Here is a 10,633-nt window from a genome sequence, read left to right on the forward strand (position 1 = left end):
TCTTGGTGGATAGATCCCTTAATTATGATATAATGCCCTTCTTCATCTCTTGTTACAGGCTTTATTTTAAAATCTAGTTTGTCTGATATAAGTATGGCTACTCTGGCATGCGTGAGCATGTGTATGTGCATGCACGGGAGAGGTGGAAGTGACGTCACCCAGCTTCCCACTCTCTAGCATGAGAACTCTGTCCTTTACCCCACCATCAAGCACTCCTCCTTTGTCTCTGGCTCCCTTCCACTCCCTGCTTCTACACTGTCCACATCCAAGCCATCAGCCTGCTAGGCAGCACCTCCCTCCCAAATTTTATCTCAGACGGCGCTGTGTTTCCAAACCCTTTACTTCTGAGGGCCCTGCAGCTTGGACCTGCTCTGACCCTCTGGGGGGAGCGTCTCACTGAGCAACAGCCAGATACCAGCTTGCCCGCAGCAACATTTCTGTGATCACACTGCTATAGAGGCTCAGAGGTTGTGACTGGATGCTGGCTTGCCCCAGAATATGTTCATGCACTCTTGTAGTGGCAGCATTTCAGGGATTATGGTAAATCACAACATACAATCTGCATCAGGTTTCACCACACTCTGGTGTTTTTGTTCCAATACCAACAATTGTGTTCTCTGGAGTCTGCTGGGACTTTGCCTGTGGGGAGGCCATACAGCACCACTACCAAATGCCCTCCCAATAGGGTATGGCGGAACCACTTCTCTCTGTATGGCCTGAGGACCACTCAGATCTCACCACTAGCTCCTGGGGATTCTCTCTTCCCACCAGAGCACTGCTAGGTATTGGGCTGCAGAATTTCCGATGCTGCTCTGCCCTGTTATAGAGTCTTAATGATATTGAAACCCTCTCCTTTCTCTTTTCTCCCTTTTTTTGTTCAGGCAATTGTGGGTGTTTACACTCTTTCTCTCCAGCTACTTTCAGGGGGAGTGTTCCCTATACTCCCCCCACTTCTCTATCCTCTCTCCACAAACACCACTCCCTACCTTCTGCAACTTCTCTCTCCCCCAGTTCACCTCTCTGTGCTGTGTACCTGCTGAGTTCTGTGGCTGAAGTTATGCAGATTGTTTTGCTAATCCTCAGATCAATTTTCTAGGTGTGCAAAATGGTTTGATGCTGATCTAGCTGCATTTCAGGGACAGGAGGAGCAGAGAACTTCCATGCTGCTCTGCCGTCTTGGCCCCACCTTGTTGTTTCTAACCATTTTAAATGTAAGACTTATTTTCTGGCCCAGAATATGGTCTATCTTGGTAAATACTCCCTGTGCACTTGAAAACAATGTGTATTCTCCTATTGTTTGGTATAGTGTTCTATAAATGTCAAGTAGGCCAAGTTGGTTGACAGTATTATTCAATCTTTTATATCCTTTCTGATTTCCTATATACTTGTTCTATCAATTATTGAGAAAACACTGTTGAAATCTCCACCTCTAATCTTGGATTTTTATAGCTACTTTCAGTTTTACCCATTTTTTTCTTAATGTATTTTGAAGCTGTTACCAGGTACCATAGCTGTACCATAGCTGTTACCTATGCATAAACAGGATTGTTAAGTCTTCTTGATGTATTGACAGTCTTTATTCCTAAAATATTCTTTCCTCTGAAACCTACTTTGTCTGGTATTAAAGTAGCAATTCTAGCTTTCTTTTTTTTTTTTTTTTTTTTTTTTTTTTTTTTTAATTTTTTTTTTTCAATGTTTATTTATTTTTGGGACAGAGAGAGACAGAGCATGAACGGGGGAGGGGCAGAGTGAGAGGGAGACACAGAATCGGAAACAGGCTCCAGGCTCCGAGCCATCAGCCCGGAGCCTGACGCGGGGCTCGAACTCACGGACCGCGAGATCGTGACCTGGCTGAAGTCGGACGCTTAACCGACTGCGCCACCCAGGCGCCCCTAGCTTTCTTTTGACTCATGTTAGCATGGTTTATTTTTCCAAACCTTTTACTTTTAACTTATTAAAATGGGTTTCTTATAGGCAACATATAGTTGTATCTTGCCTTTTTATCCAATCTGACAAGCTCTGCCTTTTAATTGCAATGCTTAGGCCATTTACATTTAATGAGATTACTGATATGATAAGGTTAAATCTACCATCTTGCTATTTGTTGTCTCATTTAGCCTTTGTTTCTTTTTCCTATTTCCTAATTTATTTTGAATAAAATTCTTTAATGAATCCATTTAATCTACAATATTGGCTTATTAGCTAAAGATTCTTTATTATATTATTTTGCTGGTTGTTTTAGAGTTATAGTGTACATTTTAACTTATCATGAGACCAGTTCCAAGTATATCTCATTTTGCCTGTAGCAAAGCACCTTACAACAGTTTACTTCATCCCACCTTCATGTTATTGTTGTCTTATATTTTATTTCTGCATGCTATAAATCCCACAATACATTATTCTTATTTTTGCTTTTACCTTTTAAAGATATTTCAATAATAGAAATAAAGCATTTTATACTAACTCACACAGTAACTATTTCTGTTGTTCTTCATTCCTTTATTTATATTTATATTTCCATCTGTTACCATTTTCCTTTTGCCTAAAGAAAATTCCTTCAATATTTCTTATAGTATATGCCTGCTAGTCATGAATTTTCAGCTTCTATGCATAGGAAAAGTCTCTTACACCTTTATTTTTTAAGGTAATTTTTGCTGAGAATAGAATTATATGTTGACAGTATTATCCTTCCAGTACTTTAAAGTTGCTGATCCATCACCTTTTCATGTGCATCATGTCCAATGTGAAATCTGCTGTCATTTAATCTTCATGTCTCTATAAAAAATATCTTTTTTCCTCTGGTTTTCTTTTCCTTATCATTGAATTTAATAAATTTTGATTAGAATGTGTTTCATGTGCTTGGGGCTTATAGTTTTCAACAAATTTGAAAAAAAATATTGGCCATTATGTATTCAAATATTTTTCCTTCCCTTCGCCTCTTCTCTTTCAGGAACTCCAATTATACATATATTAGACTACTTGAAGTTGTTCCACAGCTAACTCATTCTCCATTTTCCCCCTCTTTTTTTTCTCTGTTTCATTTTAGAAAGTCTCTATCACTGTCATCAAATTCATTAATCTTTTCTTTGGCAATGAATACTACGATTTAATCACACCCTATGTATATATACGTTTCTTAATGTCAGACATCATAGTTTTCTTAGTAGTTGGATTTGTGTCTTTTTAAAAATATTTTCCATGTCTCTGCTCAATTTTTCCTTTATCTTCTTAACATATGGAATACCATGATATTAACTCTTTAATGTTCTGTTCTACTAATTCATTCATCGATGTCATTTTGGGGCCAGTTTCAATTGATTGATTTTTCTCCTTTTATTAGGTTGTATTTTCCTGCTGTTTTGCATCCCTGTTAAGTTTTTAGTGAATGCCAGATACTGTAAATTTTACCTTGATAAGTACTGGACACTTCTGTATTCCTATAAATATCCTTGAGCTTTGTTCTAAGAAATAGTTAAGTGACTTGAAAATAGTTTGAACACTTGGTCTTGCTTTTAAGCTTCACTAGGTAAAAGCAATATATAGTCCAAGGCTAATTTTGCCCTACTGTTGAGGCAAACCTCTTCTGAGCTTACTGCCTGATATCCTGTGAATTATGAGATTTTCACCCTGGCTTCTGAAAATTGGAATTACTTTCATCCCTATTTGATCACTGAATATTGTTCCTTCTAACACTTTAGTGGTTCTTTCCTCCATAAGTGTTTTTATCTTTTTGTGCTTAGAAAATACACCATTCTTCAGTCTGTAGCTTATGATATAAACTGAAAATTCCCAATCTCCAGGGTTCTTATCCTATTAAGGCTTGAAATCCTGTTCTCCAGGTTTTTATCTGTTTTATCAGCTTTATAGGGCTTGTTTTGAAATTCAAAGCAAAGAATTTGTCTCTTTATTTTGGGTTCTTTTCTGACTTCCTTCCTTTCACTGAGGCAAAGAAAATCTCAGCCTTAGAGTCTAGTTTTTATAGCATAAGGGCTGCAAGATAAAACAGAACTTGGAGGGGCGCCCGGGTGGCGCAGTCGGTTAAGCGTCCGACTTCAGCCAGGTCACGATCTCGCGGTCCGTGAGTTCGAGCCCCGCGTCGGGCTCTGGGCTGATGGCTCAGAGCCTGGAGCCTGTTTCCGATTCTGTGTCTCCCTCTCTCTCTGCCCCTCCCCCGTTCATGCTCTGTCTCTCTCTGTCCCAAAAATAAATAAAAAAACGTTGAAAAAAATTAAAAAAAAAAAAAAAAAAAAAGAACTTGGAAGATTTTCCAAGAAGGAAAACTTTCTATAATATTTCAAAATACTATCCCATTACACATGTTTTAGTGATAATGCTTCCTCTTCCCTGCCATCTTCTTCTTTCCCTTCTCCTTCTCCTTCTCATTAATGGTTTACTTTTTTGGATTTTCACGTGATACAAGGAAACACTGTCTTCGGAGTCTAAAAGAATTACTGCTGGCAACTTCCAAAATGGGTTACTTGTGACAAGTTACTTAAAACTCTCCATTACAGATTTGTGAAATTTTCATGATGCTATGAGGATTAAATTGGTTATTACGTGCATAGTGCCTGCCACCATATATGATATATAATAGCATCTTAATAAGTGTTAGCCTTCAATAAGGAAATATTTTTGCAGTGTCAAAAAAATTTTTAAGTGAAAGTGACTTAAATAATAGGCTAACGGTTTTATTTGGCTGATGTGCATCAAGTAACACCTGAAGATCAGGTGACTCCTTGTTTGAAGCAGGGCCAGAATATTGGAAAGTATGGGTTCTTGTAGTTTTGGCTTAGGAACCAGAGCTTTTTGTCTGATTTACTGTTTTTATTTTAACTGACAAGATTGGGGATCATTCCTGTTTTCATGTCCCAGCTTGGGAAAAGCTGGTGCAATCTTAATAGCCATCAGAACAGTATTGTCACAGAACTGGTTTTGCAAGCTATGTAATTTATTAGCTGGTCAAAGTTCATAGGGCAGGGAAGGTAGATAGCAAAAAGAAAGAAAAAGAGGCAAAGCCTGAAAGCAAGGGAGAAACTGAAGATGCATGGTCATGTGTGTCTTAGACCTTTTACAAAGGGAAGACCTTTTGTTAAATGATGTTAGATATTTCTTATTGCGTTAATGAGAATTCATTCATAATCAAGAAAGAGGCAACTAAAACACAATATCAAAGAAAAAGATCACTTTATTCTTGATCTGAGCCTTTTAAACTAACTTTATGTTTACAAAAGTAATTACTTTAAAAAACAAAATAGATGTGTAAATAGGTGATGGGGATTAAGGAGTGCACTTGTGATGAGCACTGAGTGTTTTATGGAAGTGGTGAATCACTATATGGTACACCTGAAACTAATATTACACTTTACGCTAACTAGTTGGAATTTAAATAAAAACTTTTAAACAAAAAAAACCACTTAAGTATAAAGAAAAAACAAAACAAAACACCATCACCCAAGACAACCACTATTAATGTTTTGGATTACATCTTTCTACTTTTTCTATGCATTTGTAAGCCACATACATCTGCTACTCCCCTTTTAGCTGGCTCTGGAGTCCTAGAGAATATGTCCCCATTTACTTCTCTCTTTAAATTCTCTCTCTCGGGGCGCCTGGGTGGCGCAGTCGGTTAAGCCTCCGACTTCAGCCAGGTCACGATCTCGCGGTCCGGGAGTTCGAGCCCCGCGTCAGGCTCTGGGCTGATGGCTCAGAACCTGGAGCCTGTTTCCGATTCTGTGTCTCCCTCTCTCTCTGCCCCTCCCCCGTTCATGCTCTGTCTCTCTCTGTCCCAAAAATAAATAAACGTTGAAAAAAAAAATTAAAAAAAAAAAATTCTCTCTCTCAAAATACAAAAAAAAAAGGGGGCTAGGAAGAAGTAAAAGAAAAAAAAGGCTTTAGTAAGCAATTAAACTTCACTGAAGACTTTTTAGCAGTTTTTCTCCACAGTCAACACATTTAGAATCTGCCTTACATATTTTTATTCTCCCAAACTCCTCCTCAGGGCAGCCTGCCCCAACCTCTTAGGTATTTATGCTCTAATCTTTATTATTTCCCTTCTGCTGGTTTTGGGTTATATTTTATTTATTTTCTAGCTCCTTTAGGTGTAAGGTCAGGTTGGGTATTTGAGCTTTTTCTTGCTTCTTGAGATAAGTTTGAATTGTAATTTATTTTCCTCTTAGGGCTGTTTTTGCTGCATCCCAAGGGGTTTGGACTGTCAAATTTCCATTTCCATTTGCTTCCATGTATTTTTAAATTTCTTTTTAAATTTCCTGGTTAGCTCATTCATTCTTTAGTAGGATGTTTTTAACCTCCATATATTTAAGGGCTTTCAAAATTTTTTCTTCTGTTTCATTTCAAGTTTCATAGCATTGTGATCTGAAAATATGCATGACATGATCTCAATCATTTTTACTTGTTGAGGGCTATTTTGTGATCCAAAATGTCACATGGAGAATGTTCCATGTGGACTCAGGAAGAATATATATTCCACTGCTTTAGGATGAAATGTTCTGAATATATCTGTTAAGTCCATCTGGTCCAATGTATCATTCACAGCCATTATTTCCTTGATGATTTTCTGCCTAGATGATCTGTCCATTGTTATAAGTGGAGTATTAAAGTCTCCTACAATTACAGTATTGTCAATAAGTTTGCTCATGTTTGTGATTAGTTGATTTATATATTTGGGTGTTTCCACATTGGTGGCATAAATATTACAACTTTTAGCTCTTCTTGATGGATACACCCCTTAATTATCATATAATGCCCTTCTTCATCTCTTGTTACAGTCTTTGTTTTAAAATCCAGTTTGTCTGATATAAGTTCCAGCTTTCTTTTGACATCATTAGCATGATAGATGGTTCTCCATCCCCTCACTTTCAATCTACAGGTGTTCTGGGGTCTAAAATGAGTCTCATAAGCAGCATGTAGATGGTCCTTGTTTTTTATCCATTCTGATACCCTATTTCTTTTGATTGGTGCACTTAGTCCATTTACATTCAAAGTGATTATTGAAATATCTGAATTTAGTGCCATTTTGTCTATAGATTTCATGTTTATGGTGATATCTCTGGTCCTTGTAGTCTTGGCTGCTTTCCATTCACCCAGTCCCCCTTAGGATCTCTTGCAGGGCTGGTTTAGTGGTCATGAACTCCTTTAGTTTTTGTTTGCCTGGGAAAGCCTTTATCTCTCCTTCTATTCTGAATAAAAGCTTTGCTGGATAAAGGATTCTTGGCTGCATATTCTTCCCATTGATGTCTGAATTTTATTTGGGAAACACTGTGTGCTCTGAGATAATATTTAGAAAGAAAATAGAATCCAACAACAGCTACACATTTAGTTTTACTTACTAGTTTTCCGTTTGTTGTTTTAATGTTTAAGAAAGAAACATTTTGGAGTGCGCCACTGATTATGGATAGAAATATATGTCATTTACCTATTTAAAATCTAAATGTAACACTAACCACAAATACTAGTTAGAAAAATAGTAATTACTAGATCTTTCCTTTCACCCTTTAGTTCTGGTCTCAGTTCTGCCACTAATTAGGTCACTATATATGTAACCTTGAATGAGGTATCTAACCTCTGTTAGCTTGGATTTCCTAATATGTAAAATGACAATGCTGGACTGGATAATTTAAAACAATCTTCTAGCTATAAATTTGATAATCTAATAACTGTACTCCATGCATTTGTCATTCACTGAACATCAATTATGTTTTAGGCATCAGGCTAAATTTTGACTATTAAAACCAATTCTATCATTTATTGAACACTTATATAACTGACACTGTGGTAAACATTTTGCATATATTTTCTTACTTAATCTCCACAATAGTCTTAGGAAGTAGATGCTATTATAACCTATTTTATAGCCAAAAATTGTTATCTAGAGGGCTTAAATAATAGCTGGTTAGTATAAGAGTCAAGATTCAAACCCAGGGATCTCTAATTCCTAAGCCCATATTTAACCAGAATATTATGCTGCCACCAAGGAGCTAATGGTCCAATATTTCTCAAAATGTAGTCCTCAAATCACCTGCATCAGAATTACTTGGGGTACTTATTTAGAACGCAGATATTCAGACTTTACTCAAGTAATACTGGTTTCTAATGAAACCAGTATCTATGGAGTGGGGTCTATATTTTATTTTATTTTATTTTATTTTATTTTATTTTATTTATTTTATTTTATTTTATTTTATTTTCCCCCTTTTTTAATTGAAGTATAACTAACATGCAGTGTTATATTAGTTTCAGGTATAGAATGCAAATTAGTCTAGCCACTCTAGAAAATAGTATGGAGGTTCCTCAAAAAATTAAAAATAGAATTACCATATGATCTAGTAATTCCACTACTGGGAATTTAGCCAAAGACAACAAAAACACTAATTTGAAAAGATATATGTACCCCTATCTTTATCATAGTATTATATACAATAGCCAAGATATGGAAGCAACCCAAATGTTCTTCAACAGATGAATGGAGTCTATATTTTAAATACGTGATTCTGATCAGATGGTTTCTATGCATAGTAATTCTCAAGCCTACTATACCTTCATAATTTGTCTACATTGATTAATAGTGAATGACCACTATATACAAGTCACACCATACTAGGTGCTGTGTTAGGTAAATTTTTGCATGAGACTTTTGTGTCAGACTGCAAGCAAGTGACTTGACAATAAGATGCAAATACCTATGGTGCAGAACATTTGTGGAATCTTTGAGATCTTGCTTTAACTGTTATAATTTTTGCTCTGTATTTGCTTTTATATTGTTTTATTTATGCATGTATTATCTTTGTTAAACAATGTGAATCCTTTGGAGGCTTCTGTTCATCTTCTATTTTCATTTGTTCTTCTGAAAAATCTTTATTAAGTACCTACTTAGTGCCAAACATTATGTGAACACTGGAACTACACTGGTAAGCAAAATTCAGACTCAGTTCCTTCATGGAGCTTTTGGTCTAGCATGAAGAAATCCATTAATGAAATAATCAGAAAAATGTAAACACAAATAATCAGACAAATGTAATAAATGTAAATTGCTACTGTTATGCATGATATAAAGAAAAATTATAGTCTGCTTTAAAAAAAAATTACAAAAGGGTTGCCTAGGTTGCTCAGTCAAGTTGAGCATCCAACTTCGGCTCAGGTCGTGATCTCACAGTTCGTTTGTTCGAACCCGGCATCAGGCTCTGTGATGACAGCTCAGAGCCTGGAGCCTGCTCCAGATTCCGTGTGTGTGTGTGTGTGTGTGTGTGTGTGTGTGTGTGTGTCTCTCTTAAAATAAATAAACATTTTTTTAAAATCTAAAATAAATAAATAAATATTTTTTTAAAAACTTACAAAAAAAGAAATGTGATCTGATCAGAGAAGTCTGACATCCCTAAGGAAGCAACTTTTGAATTAAGATCTGAAAGATATGTAAACATTAATTAGGTGAAAAGGGAGGAAAAAGAAGGAGGTATCTAGGAAAAGGGTAGAGCATGTGAAAGGGCACTTGTAGAAGATGGATACATGGCAAGAACAAAGGATTGATGAACAAGGAAAATTTAGAGTGGAGAGAATGAATTGATGCTTAAGAAGTCACCAGAGGTCAAATGGTATAGGGCATTATACGCCATATGAAGAATTTTGTCCTTATCTTGAAACAATGGCAAAGCAATGAAGGGATATATGGTTATTCTCCATTTGTTCTGCCCCACTCCCAGACCCATTCTCCACACATAGCCCTGGGAGGCTAAAACCACAGACTGCATCACCTGAGCAAACTGTTAAGTGGCTTCTGTTTGTATTTAGCCAAGGGGAAGCACCTGCAGGAGACTAGCAGGAACAAAGAAGAATATTTCTTCTATACTCTCATCCTACTTTGGGGTCTCAGGTCTAGTAGTTGTTGTTGCATAGCTAAACAATGGCTCCTGCCCAGTAGGCCCTCCTCTAGGACTCTGGGCTCTAATAGCACTGTTCCATCCTTTTGTGCCCTCAGGCCTGAGGATGGTAATGGCTTCCTCCTGTTCGTCTCTGGGTTCCTCAGCATTTCTTATTGTTTTACTTAACCCTCCCCACATCTTTGAAGGTAGTCCTTTCATTAAAGCCTTTTCCTCAGAGTGGAATTGTTTCCTGCTGGGACCATAACAAGTGAAGTATTCAATCCCTAGGGCCTAGTAAAAAGATATGTACAAAGTGACACTCAATAAACATCTTGCAACCAAATGACCAGACTAACTTATTCCAGTCATAGGACACTCCATGGAATTTTCTTTGCCTCTTATTTCCACTGATTACTTTATTCTTAGTAGTTGATCTTCTTAATTGCTAAAAAATTCTTAACAGACTAAAACAATTACCACTCATACACAGGTTCTATCCATCCAAAGGAATTAGAGGGAACAAGGCCTTTGTAGTTAGACATAACAAACATGGACTTGGATAAGAAGAGACCCGGATTTAGTTCTTTGCTCTTCCACTTAATAGTCATAAGCCCTGAGGCATATTTTATGAACTCTCTGAATCTAGGTTTCCTATGTAAAATGGGAATGTTAATACTTACCTTGAAGGATTCTTGTGAATAGTAAATAAAGTGAGGGCTGGTAAAAGGAAGGCACTTAATAAGTGATAGTTAATTGGGACA

This window comes from Lynx canadensis, chromosome D1 (assembly GCF_007474595.2).
Source record: "Lynx canadensis isolate LIC74 chromosome D1, mLynCan4.pri.v2, whole genome shotgun sequence".
NCBI classification, from domain to species: Eukaryota; Metazoa; Chordata; class Mammalia; order Carnivora; family Felidae; genus Lynx; species Lynx canadensis.